Consider the following 16,426-nt stretch of genomic DNA (forward strand, 5'->3'; position numbering starts at 1 on the left):
GGTGGGCTCCCGATAACGTGGTGCTCTCCATCCTAACAATGCCAGCCTCCAGCCGTGTGGCTTTATCCTGGCTGGTATCAAATATGTGGGGAACCGCATTTTTTTTTTTATTATTTATTTATTTATTTTACTGCACGATATAGACCCACCCGCTGGCGGCTGTGATTGGTTGCAGTGAGACAGCTGTCACTCAGCTTGGGTACGTGTCTGACTGCAACCAATCATGGGCGCCGGTAGGTGGGGAAAGCACGGAGTAACTAATTGACTAATGAAGCTTCAGCCATTTTCTAAAGAGGAAAAGACACCGCAGATTAGTGACAGACATGGAGCGAGGCGCCCGTGATCGGTGAGTAGGAAAGGGAGAGGGATTGTGCTGGGGACGCAGGACGCATGCAGATATGCAATGTGTGCACATAGCCTTACTGTGAAAAGCCACGTTTATGGTGATCAAACCGTTCTCGAACGTAACTTGAACTATCGAGCTTTTAGCAAAAAGCTCGAGGTCGAGCACCCCCCAAAATCACTCGAACATGAAATTGGCGAACCTCGAACATCGCTCAACTCTACTATTTAGCTGCCGAAATGGCTTTTCTTCCACTCGCAGTGAGTGCCCCCTGTTCCTTAGTATTGTCTTTGGAAGAAATAAGTCATGTGCCAGTCCTTTATATTCACCACACATGTATTTATACAAATAAATGAGATCTCCTCTGATACATCTTTTTTCTAAGCTAAACATATCTAACTTTTTCAACCTGTCATCATATGGGATGCCTTCCATTCCTTGTAGCAGTCTAGTTGCCTGCCTTTGAACTGACTATAACTTCTGAATGTCCTTTTTAAAATGTAGAGCCCAAAACTGGATCCCATATTCCAGATGTGGCCTTACAAGAGATTTATAGAGGGGTAACAATACGTTGGGATCACGGGATCTAATCTCTCTTTTTATACACCCTAAAATCTTGTTTGCTTTAGCAGTTGCTGCTTGACATTGAGTACTGTTGCTCAGCTTATTTGTAATAAGAATACCCAAGTCCGTCTCCTGTTCTGTAGTCCCTAGTTTACTTCCATTTAATGTATACGCAGTTATAGGGTTCCTCCGTCCTAGGTGCATTACTTTACATTTATCAACATTAAATCTCATTTGCCAAGTATCTGCCCATTCTGACATCTTATCCAGATCTTTTTGTAATATTGTACTATCAAGCTCAGTTTTTAATATCCTACATAGTTTGGTGTCATCAGCAAAGACTGACACTTTACTATCAATCCCCTCCACAAGGTCATTAATAAAGAGATTAAAAAGTACTTTGTACTGTCTTATTTATCCAAAGTGGTTTCTTTTTATTCCTGGACATTTTATTACCAGAGGGTATAAGTTTTCTACAGGACTCTAGGAGTATATCCTTAAACTTACTCCATTTATGTTCAGTATCTCCAGTTACTATGACTTTGTCCCAATCTACACATTTAAGCTCTTCCCTTAATTAGTTGAAATCAGCTTTCCTAAAATTCCAGGTTTTAGCATTCCCCCTTTGAAATGTTCTATTGAATATAACTTTGAAGCTTACCATATTATGATCACTGGTGCTCAAGTGCTCCTGGACCTGTAGATCTGAAATTGTATCCGGTCTATTTGACAGGACCAGATATAGCAAATTATCTCGCCTTGTCGGTTCATCTACCATCTGAGAGAGGAAATTGTCTTAAATAGTAGATAAGAACTTACAGATTTTAGCACAACCAGAAGATTCTATGTCCCACTGTATGTCTGGATAGTTGAAATCCCCCATAATAAGAACCCAATTAACATTATTAGCTGCATTTTCAATTTCTTCCAGCATTTCACTGGCCATTTTTGTGTGCTAAGTATCTCACGTTTTACATGTTTTCCATAGCAGTATTGCATATCTATATTCCTATATTTATACCTGGCAGGATGCACAATAGTCCTGGACCCACTCTCCAGGGTCCATCATTTTTTTGCTCTTCCTCCCCTTTCTGCGGATGCTAGTCCATTGTTGTACAGAATAGTGCAGGAGCTCCAGAGAGGGGCAAGGTCCATGGGGCAAGGACAGTGTCCATGGGGCAAAGGCAGTGTTTGGAAGGCAAGGGGCATAGCGGAAGCAGGGCAGCTCTCTCACCATTCAAAGTTCCGCATTACAGCAGGGGGAAGCAACATTCGGAAAACAACTGGGAGAGGGGGACCAACATAAAACTTAGACCACTCGGAGGTACCTTTAGGGGGCCGGATCTCCTGACCTGTTGTCCCCTCAAGGAACACAGAAGTCCCATATCTTCAGTGCAATTTGCACAACTGGGGGACAGTTTGGAGTTGACTTCAGATTTTCAACTATGCAGATTGTGGCTGATCTCACCCCCAGGTGGCTTTAGACTCAGCCACCTTAACATATACAGCTGAGTGGGCACCCTGGTCGATGTTCACTACAGTCAGGGGAACAGAAACAATATAAGCGGTCCTGCACCACTGTATGTTACCTGCAGAATCGTACGTGCGCCAGGAATCTAGCTCCAATCCAATGAATGTCCCAGATGCGGGGTGCCCGTCGACAGTCAACAGATAAGTCCAGATAGCTCCAAAAGGAGAAAATAGACCGCACTCGACCGCTGTGCTGGAATCCGTTTATTGAAAATTGTGCACGATAAAAGGCAGGAGGAGACCTAGGTGCAGGCTCCTAGTGAAGGACGACGGCTGTTTCGCCTAACAATTAAGCTTCGACTGATCCACATGTGGAGACGAGACACCACCCCCTATAAAGGAGTGCACCTAGGTCACGTCACTAACCACATAAAATCAACAGATGAAATGCATATGTTCAATGCAATCAAGTACATTAAAAAATGTCACTATTATTAAAAAACATAAATACATCCAACAAGTAGATACAGAGGTATATTCAAAGAGTATATTACAAAAACACTAAGATCATTGCGATCATTGAGGCCTAATTCACCCTGCACTCTGAATTTTATTATCAATTTTGCTTCTGTTTGCAACAATAACTTGTGCAAATCACCTCCCTGAGGGGGGAGGATTACTCTTTTCAATCCAGCAAAGCGCAGTGTGTCTGGTCTTCCCCCATGTTGATCGCGCAGATGAGCAATAAACCTTCCCAGAGAGGATAGAATTGAAATGCTCTCTGAAACGCACATATAGGCATCTTATAGTTTTGCCTATATAAAATCTTCCGCATGGGCAGAATATTATATAGACTACAAACTTCATTTTACACAAAATAAATTGCCTAACCCTGTGCAAGTGAGAGCCAATCTGAAGCGAGTCGCCGGTGAGATGTCGGTTGAAAAACCTGCAACTACCGCAACGGTAATTGCCTGATGGACAATATTTATCAAGCCACGTTGAAGTGCTAGGCAGTCTATTTCTCACCAGTAACACCCTCAAATTGTTACACCGTCTATATGTCACCAAAGGTTTTACACTAGTCATATCTTTTAAATCAGAGTCTCTTTCTAGGATATGTCAGTTTTTATTCAAAGCCTTTTTTATGATGTCATCTAAAGGTCCAAATCTAAAATTAAAGATAAATCTTTTTGGGATTTCTTTTTTACTTTTTGTGCGCTTAATATGAACAGACTGTGGTCCCCTGGATAAAGCCTTCTCGTAGGCAGTGTTTATCACAGTCGCAGGGTATCCCCTTTGTTGCAACCTGATTTTTAAAACAGCAGCCTGCTGTAGGAATATTTCCTCATCGTTGTTAACCCTCCGTAGCCTCAAAAACTGGCTAAATGGTAGAGCAGTTTTTGTGTGTACAGGGTGTGCACTTTGAAAATGCAGGAGAGAATTGGAAGCAGTGGACTTCCTATACACCTTAGTGAGAATATTGCCATCTTTCACCAAAACCTCTACATCCAGAAAGTTGATAGTGTCGCCTCCAAACAGGGATGTGAATGACATATTCATTGTATTGATGTTATTCAGGTGGGAAACGAAGTCGGAGAACATTGCCTCCGACCCGTCCCATACAATGAATATATCATATCATCCACATACCTTAGATAGTGTCTAATGTGTTTCAAGTATGGATTAGTGCAAGAGAATACATATTTGCACTCAAAAAAGCCCAAAAACATATTGGCCATGGCACATGATACGGTGGTACCCATTGCGGTACCCCCGCACTGTAAATACCACTGATCCAAAAACATAAAGGCATTTCTTGACAACACAAATTCCAGTGCTTCTCCCACAAAGTCGCAAAAGTGACTACTCTTACCGCTCTGTGCCACAACTTCTCTAACTGCTTGAATGCCCAGCTTTTGAGGAATCCGGGTGTATAAATTTTCTACATCTATTGATGTCAATTTAAAACCCTCCTGCCATGTTATTCCTTTCAATAGCAATAAGAAATCACCGCTATCCTTGACATAAGAGGGAATATGACTCAAAATTGGTCTTAAGAGCCAGTCCAAATAGTGGGACAGGGGTTCAGTAAGTGAACCAATTCCTGCCACTATCGGATGGCCCAGTGGTTTATCCCTACTCTTATGGATCTTAGGTATACAATACCAATATGGCTTTGTCGGGTATGGGGGAATAAGTTTATCTGCCTGCATCCGAGAAAGAAAACCCAGGTCCACATATCTGTTCAAAAAACACACCAAATGTTTTTTATAATCACCGATAGGGTTAGACGACAAGGGGGTATATGTAGTTCTGTCCTTTAATTGTTTCAAACAGTCTTGGACATAGTATTCGCGGGTGGGGAGACCGACGTTGCCCCCTTTATCAGCCTCGCGAAATACTGTGTCCTCCCAATTCCGCATGGAGTGAATTGCGGTTAACTCTCCCTGCTCAGATTTTTAATTGGATTTGAGTAGATTAGCGCTTCTATATCCTTCAGGACAGAGTCCTGAAACAGGTCAATTAAATTACCCTGCACGGTGGGTGGGTAAAAATCTGATTTAACCACCTTCATAAATTTCATGGGTTCACTATTGACTGTATGTGGAACAGAACTCTGAACAAAACCGGGTTCATTCAAACTCCGCAACAGCTCAGCCTCCTGAACTGTAGCAGGGTCGAAAGCCCCTGTTAAATCAAAATTGACACTATCCACCGTGCAAGGTTGCTGTCCCTCAGGAACCGCACCTGTACTGCTAGGTATAGAATGAAAATGTTTGTATAAATGTATTTTCCTTACCGCTTTAAACAAATCCACTTTAAAATCCACAAAGTTAAACCCTTCGGGAATGCAACATTTTAACCCTTTCAATAAGACTGAGACCATATCAGGTGACAAATCATGCGTGGACAAATTGATGATTGTATTACTGGGAGACAAGTAATCATGCAACCACGTATCACCCCGCAACTCATCCTCCTTGATCAAGCAGACATGGTCTCGCCAGGTTAGAGCAGGGCCCTCACATACCCACCTGGCTTTGACATACACCTTGGTACTGGTGTCCTCCTCCTGAATGAAATTATATCCTTGCTTGTGGTCAAGGTAACAGATCACCACAAGGGTAACACAGCCAATGACTGTGCTGCCGCTGGGCAGCACTAGCTGAGTCTGAACCAAAGCCTCCTGCTTCTTCTTCCCCTCAATAATCCTGGCCACCCACTTAACTTATATAGGATGCAAGGCAGGGGGCCTTTTCAGTCACATAGTGTTTGAGTAGAGACCTTTTAGCGTGAAGCTAATTTACAGGCAGTCGTCTGTGCAGTCAGAGGCAACCGTGATTTCAGGGGTACCTCCTGGTCTGGTATTTCTAGGCTGGCTCCTGGGTCTTTCACCAGCCATAATGTCTGAAGCTGCTGGATCCTCTCTCCACGGCTGCAGGGCTGCTTGCGGGCCATTGCCTAAAGAATGTATGTCTGGAACACCAATGGTGTGAACATGGTGCAAGACTCAAAAAACATAACTATACACTAGGATAAAGAGTTCCCCACAAGTCACAATGTATAAGGGAGTGATGAAAAGCAAAATTGCTATGGGAATACTAGACTGAAAAATACAATGAACTATCTGAAAAAGTGAAAAAACATGAAAAATGGAATATGCATAACTGCTATGAATAATAGGAAGATAAGAAATGTTTACCCGTTGTATTGATCAGTGCAAAAGAGTCCCAAAGCCAACGCCAAGGTAATCTCTATTTTTGGGGTCCCTAGCCTATATGTAACCTCACCTGCAGTTAAAAAACATGCTCTGTATGGGAAGCAAAGGACCAAGCTATATTCAGTACAGACCAAAAGTTTGGACACACCTTCTTACTCAAAGAGTTTTCTTTATTTTCAGGACTCTGAAAATTGTAGATTCACATTGAAGGCATCAAAACTATGAATTAAAACATGTGGAATTAAATACTTAAATTAGTGTGAAACAACTGAAAATATGTCTTATATTCTAGGTTCTTCACAGTACCCACCTTTTGCTTTCATTACTACTTTGCACACTCTTGGCATTCTCTTGATGAACTTCAAGAGGTAGTCACTGGAAATGGTTTTCCAACAGTCTTGAAGGAGTTCCCAGAGATGCTTAGCAGTTGTTGGCCCTTTTGCCTTCACTCTGCGGTCCAGCTCATCCCAAACCATCTTGATTGGGTTCAGGTCTAGTGACAGTGGAGACCCTGTCATCTGGCGTAGCACCCCATCACTCTCCTTCTTAGTCAAATAGCCCTTACACAGCCTGGAGGTGTGTTTGGGGTCATTGTCCTGTTGAAAAATAAATGTTGGTCCAACTAAACGCAAACCAGATGGAATAGCACGCCGCTGCAAGATGCTATGGTAAACATGCTGGTTCTGTATGCCTTCAATTTTGAATTAATCCCCAACAGTGTTACCAGCAATGCACCCCCACACCATCGCACCTCCTCCTCCATGCTTCACGGTGGGAACCAGCCATGTAGAGTCCATCCGTTCACCTTTTCTACAAAGACACGGTGGTTGGATACAAAGATCCCAAATTTGGACTCATCAGACCAAAGCACAGATTTCCACTGGTCTAATGTCCATTCCTTGTGTTCTTTAGCCCAAACAAGTCTCTTCTGCTTGTTGTCTGTCCTTAGCAGTGGTTTCCTAGCATCTATTTTACCATAAAGGCCTGCTGCACAAAGTCTCCTCTTAACAGTTGTTCTAGAGATTAGAAGGTGTTTCCAAACTTTTGGTCTGTAGTGTATGTGAAGTGATTCAGAGCAAGTTTTTTAACTGCAGGTGAGGTTACATAAAGGCTAGAAACCCCAAAAATAGAGATTACCTTGGCGTTGGTTTTGGGGCTCTTTTGCATTGATCAATCCAATGGCTAAACATCTCTTATATTCCTATTATTCATAGCAGTTATGCATATTCCATTTTTCATGTTTTTTCACTTTTTCAGATAGTTCATTTTATTTTTCAGTCTAGTATTCCCATGGCAGTTTTACTTTTCATCATTCCCATGTACATTGTGACTTGTGTGCAACTCTTTATCCTATTGTATTGTTATGTTTTTTGAGTCTTGCACCATGCTCACACCATTGGTGTTCCAGACATAAATTCTTTAGTTAGTATGCACTTTTTGTCTGAGAACCCTGCCCCACCCACAACCATTTGTTTCACTTCACATAAATAGCTTGGTCCTTTGCTTCCCATACAGAGAAAGTTTTTTAGCTGCAGGTGAGGTTATATAAAGGCTAGGGACTCCAAAAATAGAGATTACCTTAGCGTTGGTTTTGGGGCTCTTTTGCATTGATCAATACAATGGCAAGGTGTGCCACCCCGTGTCAGCAGCCGGGCTGCTCGGATCGGGATTCGCGGTGGCTCGAGGGGTCTCCGGACCCGTGGGTCGTGCGGCCACTCGAAGGGGGTATTTACAGGGGATTGTGTTAGAGTTTGTGACACCACCCGTGGTATGTGGTAATTTGGAGTACCACCACTGCAGTTGGGAGTACCCTGGGGTGATGGAATGCGGCAGCCAGGTGTTAGAACCCTCCACGGGTAGGGGGAATGCCCGGGACTCGATGATGGTGTTTGGAGAGTGCTGTGGGGAGTGAAGGGGTTACTTGCGTACTCTCTCGGTCCATTAAGCTGACACCGACAACTGGATAAACCAAAGTTCTTGCTACCGCTGCCACTGAGGGGAGCTAGTTCAGGTCCCATCCCCAATGGTGTTGCCTGGCGATCCGTGACCTGCCTCCTGGCACTAAGTTTACTTCTCTGTTGGTCTCGGTAGTATGGAACTTGTTGGGTCCCGCTCTCCACTATGGCTAAGTGTGGGAGCTTGCTCTCAGGCTTCACGCTTGGGATTTCCAGGACCGTTTTAAGGGAAAATCCTATCCCCCTCATTGCGCTAGTACCCGATTTTGGAGCGGGTGGAGAATGGATCTTGAAGGCTCCGTTCTCGACGGGTAAATTGTCAGGTTGCCTGAAGCTACTCCCTGACCTAGGGTCCACGTACCCCGTCGTGCCCTGGTCCCAGCCCGGTGATGGTGCAAGGCCGCTGGCTGTCCTCCTCGACAGTTCCGTGCCCCTTGCCACGATCCCCTGTGACTGGGGGTCCAGCTCCTCTAGGCCCAGACCACCGTCTGCTACCTAGATGGTTTCCAAGGAGCCCTGCTCTTGACCTCTTCTCTCCTTCACTTCCAACACACTTCTCCTCCTACTCCTGACACTCCTGACCTCCCCTAACCAACCCCCCAAGTGGGCGACCCTATTCCACTCAGGCCGTCCACTGGTGTGTCTGGTGGGTGTGGTGCAGAGTGTACCTAGGATTTAATTAGCTGATGTAGGCAACACCATGTAGTTTGGGACCCATAACCAAGAAGGAAGTGGATATTGCATGGGAGGGAAGATTATGCAATACCCTATGATGACCTGATAGTCCAGGGGCGTCACATAAACATCTCTTATATTCCTATTATTCATAGCAGTTATGCATATTCCATTTTTCACTTTTTCAGATAGTTCATTTTATTTTTCAGTCTAGTATTCCCATAGCAGTTTTGCTTTTTATCATTCCCATATACATTTTGACTTGTGTGCAACTCTTTATCCTATTGTATAGTTATATGTTTTTGAGTCTTGCACCATGTTCACACCATTGGTGTTCCAGACATACATTCTTTAGTTAGTATACACTTTTTGTCTGAGAACCCTGCCCACCCACAGCCATTTGTTTCACTTCACATATATAGCTTGGTCCTTTGCTTCCCATACAGAGCAAGTTTTTTAACTGCAGGTGAGGTTACATATAGGCTAGGGACCCCAAAAATATAGATTACCTTGGCGTTGGTTTTGGGGCTCTTTTGCATTGATCAATACAATGGCTAAACATTTCTTATATTCCTATTATTCATAGCAGTTATGCATATTCCATTTTTCATGTTTTTTCACTTTTTCAGATAGTTCATTATATTTTTCAGTCTAGTATTCCCATAGCAGTTTTACTTTTCATCATTCCCATATACATTGTGACTTGTCTGCAACTCTTAATCCTATTGTATGGGGGCCATTGCCTGGCATGGTGGGGCTTGGTACTTAGCGGCCAACAACTGATGCCATGGGTCTTGCTCTCTTGGGACCTCCTTCCACAACTGCAGACATCCCGGCCACCCATCTTTTGCTTCTGCAGTCATTTGGGCAATCCAGTCCTGGCTGCTACAGGAGCGCAACCTGTACCAGCAGCCGTCCCTGGCTAGAAATGGCTCCATGCTCCCATCATTGATCCATCTCACATTGCACTTTCCACAGAAATGGTGCCAATCTATATTGTTGGTGGAGTCTCCATCTTCCGGGCTGCAACCTCGATTGTGGGGTCTCGCCCAGCTCATTTGCCAGTTTCTTCAGTGCCACCGCCCATTCTCCTCCAGCTTCTTGGGTGGAATAGGCTCTCTTTCTTCGGTACACACACCAGAGGCAGCAACCAGTTAACACAGGGCGTTTCTAAATCTCCAGCCTTCCAGCACACAGGGTTCAGTTTTGCGCTCTTTTTCACTGTAACACCCATGATGAGTGGGACTCGTTTCCTGTTGAAAGCCATGTCCTGGCATATGACAAAACCTGGCTATGTAAGTGGATGTGACTTTGGGTGGGTTTTCATACAGTGTCCATTACCCCACCGCAGTCGTCATCAAAGACAGTTAGTAACACACAGAATACCAGAGTTCACTTAGCCAACCAGAATTGTTCACTTTTAATCTTCTCACCGTTATGACAAATATGGCCTTCCTTTCCTTCCTCTCAGTGTGGGGTACTGCTCTTTGACCTGTTCCCCTGCTTTCTTGGATCTTGTCCTCAAACTCTGTGGTCTGTACCTTGACCCCCCTTACTCCATTCACCATTCGATTTTGGGACCCAATGGTTCTCTAGCTGTATGACTTTCTAAGTCCATCGCGCAGTGAACCATAGGCTCCAGAGCTCTCGGACCTCAGGGTTTCCTGACTGGCCCTTGCATCGAGACCATGTCTTCCAACACTTAAACACTATTCTCTGCTTGTCCCTTCTCGAGACTTCCCTCCTATTCTCTTTCCTGCCATCTGCAACTCCTCCCTGCCACTACCTTAAGCCTATCTTATCTAACATCTCATCTAAAGTCAACTCATTGGCAGACACTGATAAAAAGACTTATACATCTTATAGTATTCAGCATTCTATAAAACATGGTACAGGTACTTGGTGAGGCGCAACCCCCATACTACACTGAATTTAGAGTGTCACAGAGTGTCAGCAGCAGGTTACAACAGAGATACAGAGACAAGAAGAGTCAGAGAAAGGCATACAAGTCAATGTTATTTGGCCACATCCCACACTGATGACTACTTCATTGTTAATGTTAATGTACTTTGAAACTGGATGATGAATGCTACACAACTCCAAGCACATTTAAGGGAGGTAAGATACATGGAAGTGTTACGTCAGACCATAAACTGTTTACATCAACGTGGTTTGCATACTAGATGACCTGCAAGGGTACCTGACCAGACCACTAGACACAGAGCATCTACGCTGAATGCTGGACCAGTGGGCCCCAGTGCTGTTCACTGATGAAAGTCAATTGACCAGAAATGATGGCTACTAACAAAATTGGAGATGATGATGGAGACATCAAGGAAAGTGCTATGTATCAGCCAGACAAGCCTTTGGTGGTGGTGATGTTACAGTGTGCGCAGGTGTGTCTAGTCAATACAAATCTGCCCTCCACTTTGTGAATAGTACAGTGACAAGCCCCTACTATTTCAAAAACATCATTCATTTAGTCATTGTGTCTCTGCTTGAACAACACAGGCCTAATTTCCTCTTCATGGATGACAATGCTCCAGCTCTTCGAGGTCACATCACTAGGGAATGGCTGCTGGAGACTGGGGTACCTCAAATGGAGTGGTCTGCACTTTTTCCAGACCAGAATCCCATAGAAAACCGAAGGGATCAGCTGAATTGGCGTATAGAGACTCGTAACTTTGTACCCCAGAACCTCAATGATTTGAGGGCTGTCCTTCAAGAAGACTGGGATGCCATGCATCTGCAGACAATAACTCAAATTGGGAACAGCATGAGACATCGTTGTGAATCTGTAACTGATGTTCAAGGCCACATGACAAGTTATTGAGATATGATATTTTTGGGGGGGCTATATCGACCACTGTTGTGGACTTCTTTTTTCCAATAAATTGTTTGAAATGAGAAAATCACCATTAAATGCTTCTACTTAAATGGCCATCAACTTTCACACTAAAATATCACTGTAGTGTGAACGTTTTACGGTTTCCATAAATTTCACACAAAAGCCAAATATCCCCAACTTTTTGTGAGTAGTCTATTTGCATGATGTGTTTTCAATGAATAGAAGCAAATATTGCAATCCAATAGTCTGGGCAAACCTACAACATCCATTCCCATTATACATTAGGGCCTCCTAGTGTACACAAAAGGCAGGATTATACAGTTGAAACCAGACATTTCGATACACTATCTAAAAAGACACATCTGCAGGTTTTTCTCACTATCTGACATGAAATTAGTATAAACCTTTCCCCTTTTAGGTAAATTAGGAACCAAAATTATTTATATTTGCCAAATGCCAAAATAATGAGAAAGAATGTTTTAAGGCATTTTTATTACTTTCTGCAAAGTCAAAAGTTTACATACACTAAGAGTACTGTGCACTTAAACAACATGGGACAGCCCATATGATGATGTCTTGTCTTGCTAGGTTTATTGGCAACATCTGATTTAATTAGAGATACATCTGTGCATGTATTTTAATGCCCATATAGCTCCTCCCATCCTGGGTTAGCCCCAACTATTAACCCTGTCTGAACGCAACCGATTGCATGCAAATCACCCAGCATATAAAAACCACATTTGAAGCAGTTCAATGCATTATATAATACCAGCATAACTTTAAGGAGGGTGTGGGCCGTACCTCCACTTCCTTAAATACCTCAGGGATGGACATATCATTGGTACAACCTGTGCGGCCACTCGGGAACGAAAGGTAAGGGGCCCATTCCTACCTTCAAGCAGGTGGAATTGTGCATTTTGATAAGCTCTTGGACTCCAGAGAACCCATATATTGTTGAACAGGGGACCTTTTATGTCTATGTATACCTAATAGTTGAGACATCCCCAAGAGCTGTAAAAACTATAATTATAATGAGCTATGCCCCAAAAGAATACCAAAGAGAAATATTTTGAAGCTTGTGCTTCTTCAAAGCCATATTTTTTGACTATAAGACACACTTTTTCCCAAAAACTTTTGAGGTAAAGTGTGAAGTGTGTCTAAAGGCCCCGTTACACGCTACGATTTATCTGACGATCTCAGTAGCGATGTGACATGCCCAGATCGTAGTTATGATTTGCCGAGATCGCACATAGGTCGTTTAGTAGTGGTCACGCGTACACATCTCACAAACGACGCAACATCGTTCAGCGATATATTGTTTGACCAAGGCGGTCGTGTGGATGTTGTTCGTCGTTGGCAGGGTGTCAAACGTAGCAATATGTCTGCTGCGTTCCAAACAATGAACAATATTTTGAAACTGAACGACGTGTCAACGATCAACGATTTTCAACCTATTTGCGATTGTTCGGATTCGCACGTAGGTGTCACACGCAACGACGTCGCTAATGATGACGGAAGTGCGTCACGGAAACCGTGACCCCGACGGCATAACGTCAGATAAATCATAGCGTGTAAAGGGGCCTTTAAAGTCTGGATGTACCTGGCTGTGGGGGGGCAGCAGTGAATATTACTTTAATAGCAGGCACAGCTGCGGCTGTGCAATCACATGTGTCCGCTATTGCAGAAAATGAATATTCACTGCTTCTGCTGCCCATAATCCCCGGAATGTGGAGCAGTGATGTCAGCATGTAACTGTGGACGCATGGCAGTGACGTCACACACTGCCCCCATTACACCCTGAAGTCACTTGCCGGCATCAGAGGAGGACACTGTACACTGGGGGAGTGGAAGAATGGTGAGTATAATCTTTTATTTTTTGATGAATGTAGCATGATGTGAGGCCTATACACAGGATGGGTCCTTGATGGGGATAATATATAAAAGTATGGGGAGCATATATACCAGGATTAGGGACATATATACCAGAATGGGCCCAAGATGAGGACATATATACCAGGTTTAGGGACACATATACCAGAATGGTCCTAAAATGGGGAACATATATACCAGGATGAGGGCCATATACAGTATACCAGGATGAACCCAAAACGAGGACATATATATCAGCATTAGCTACAAATTGTATATACCAGGATGGGGATCATATATACCAGGATGAGGGACATATGTACCAGGATGGACCCATGATGGGGAGCATATAAACCAAGATGGGGGAATATATACAGTACAGTAGGATGATCATATATACTAGGATGAGGGACATATATACCAGAATGGGCCAGGAACATATATACCAGGATGGGGATCATATATCAGGATGGGCCCAATATGAGGGCCATATATACCAGGATGGAGACATATATACTAAGATTGGCCAAGTATGTGGATCATATATACCAGGATGGGGCACATATATACCAGAATGAGGGCCATATATACAAGGATGAACCCAGGATGAGGACATATATACCAGGATTAGGGACATATATACCAGTATGAACCCAGGATGGGGATCATATATACCAGAATGGTGATCATATATAACAGGATGAACGACAAAACACGATGGGGAACATACTTTATATATCAGGATGGGGATCATATATACCAGTATGAGGGACATATATACCAGGATGGGCCCATGATGGGAATCATATATACCAGGATGGGGGATCATATATAGCAGGATGGGGATCATATATACCAGGATGAGGAACATATATACCCGAATGGGCTGGTAATATATATACCAGTATGGTGATCATATATCAGGATAGGCCCAGGATGAGGGCCATATATAACAGGATGGAGACATATATACCAGGATGAGGGCCTTATATACAAGGATAGGACAAGGATTGGGAACATATATACCAGGATGGGGACATTTTTCCATAGGATGGGGGACACATAACTGGAAAGCGTCCAGGGCCAGATGGCATTCATCCACGAATATTGAGGGAATTGAGCTCCGTAATTGACAGACCGCTGTATCTCATCTTCTTAGACTCGCTTGTAACAGGGTTCGTGCCTCAGGATTGGAGGATTGCTGATGTGGTACCGATATTTAAGAAAGGTAAGAGGGTAGATCCAGGCAACTACCGTCCAGTAAGCCTGACATCAGTAGTATGCAAAGTTTTTGAGGGCATTTTAAGGGATGACATGCAAAAATATGTTGCAGAAAATAATATAATAACTGACAGACAGCATGGATTCATGAAAGATAAGTCGTGTCTAACCAACCTGTTGGGGTTCTATGAGGGGGTAAGTGCAAACCTGGATATTGGTAATGCAGCTGATGTGATTTGTTTGGACTTTGCAAAGGCATTTGATACTGTACCACATAATAGGCTTATACTAAAGCTCCAGAAGCAAGGACTGGGGGAAACTATATGCAACTGGGTAAGGAATTGGCTAAAAGATAGGAAACAAAGAGTAGTCATAAATGGAACATTCTCTAAATGGGCCATAGTCAGCAGTGGGGTGCCGCAGGGATCTGTGCTAGGACCAATTCTTTTTAATCTCTTTATTAATGACCTTGTGGATGGGATTGATAGTAAAGTGTCAGTCTTTGCTGATGACACCAAACTATGTAGGATATTAAAAACTGACCTTGATAGTATAATATTACAAAAAGATCTGGATAAGATGTCAGAATGGGCAGATACTTGGCAAATGAGATTTAATGTTGATAAATGTAAAGTAATGCACCTAGGACGGAGTAATCCTATAACTGCCTATACATTAAATGGAAGTAAACTCGGGACTACAGAACAGGAGAAGGACTTGGGTATTCTCATTACAAATAAGCTGAGCAGCAGCACTCAATGTCAAGCAGCAGCTGCAAAAGCAAACAAGATTCTAGGGTGTATAAAAAGAGAGATTAGATCCCGCGATACCAACGTATTATTACCCCTCTATAAATCACTTGTAAGGCCACATCTGGAATATGGGATCCAGTTTTGGACTCCACATTTTAAAAAGGACATTCAGAAGTTAGAGTCAGTTCAAAGGCAGGCAACTAGATTATTACAAGGAATGGAAGGCCTCCCATATGATGACAGGTTGAAAAAGTTAGATATGTTTAGCTTAGAAAAAAGACGTCTCAGAGGAGATCTCATTTATATGTATAAATACATGTGTGGTCAATATAAAGGACTGGCACATGACTTATTTCTTCCGAAGACAATACTAAGGACCAGGGGGCACTGACTGCAAGTGGAAGAAAAGTGATTCCGACAGCTAAATAGGAAAGGGTTCTTTACAGTTAGAGCAGTCAGACTGTGGAATACCCTACCACAAGAGGTAGTAATGGCAGATACTATAACAGCTTTCAAAAAAGGGCTGGATGATTTCCTCTGTACACACAACATTGTTGGTTATAAATGACTTAGTGACCAAATGTAGAACTGGTGGAGGAAGGTTGAACTAGATGGACCTAGGTCTTTTTTCAACCTTAGAAACTATGTAACTATGTAACTATGACATTAGAACAGAATTGGGGGACATTCCCTCTAAACAGTGTCAGTAGCAGATCCTGACATAACAGTGCGTCATGACTACAATTTTTTGCTTTGATTTTTCTTCCTATTTTACGCCTCTAAAACCTAGGTGCATCTTATGGTCTGAAAATTATGGTAGTTCCTGTTTTACACCAGTCTGTGTGCCACTGTCTAGACATATGTGTAAAAGGATAAGGCACAGCCAATATAGTGGAGGTATATCGAGGTGCACTTGTTGGTTTCCAAACCGTAAGTCAATCAAATAGGTACAAGGCACTCTCAAGGGTTAATTTTCATATAATTTATTCCAAAATAGTCTTAAAC

This window comes from Anomaloglossus baeobatrachus, chromosome 2, assembly GCF_048569485.1.
Source record: "Anomaloglossus baeobatrachus isolate aAnoBae1 chromosome 2, aAnoBae1.hap1, whole genome shotgun sequence".
Lineage (NCBI taxonomy): Eukaryota > Metazoa > Chordata > Amphibia > Anura > Aromobatidae > Anomaloglossus > Anomaloglossus baeobatrachus.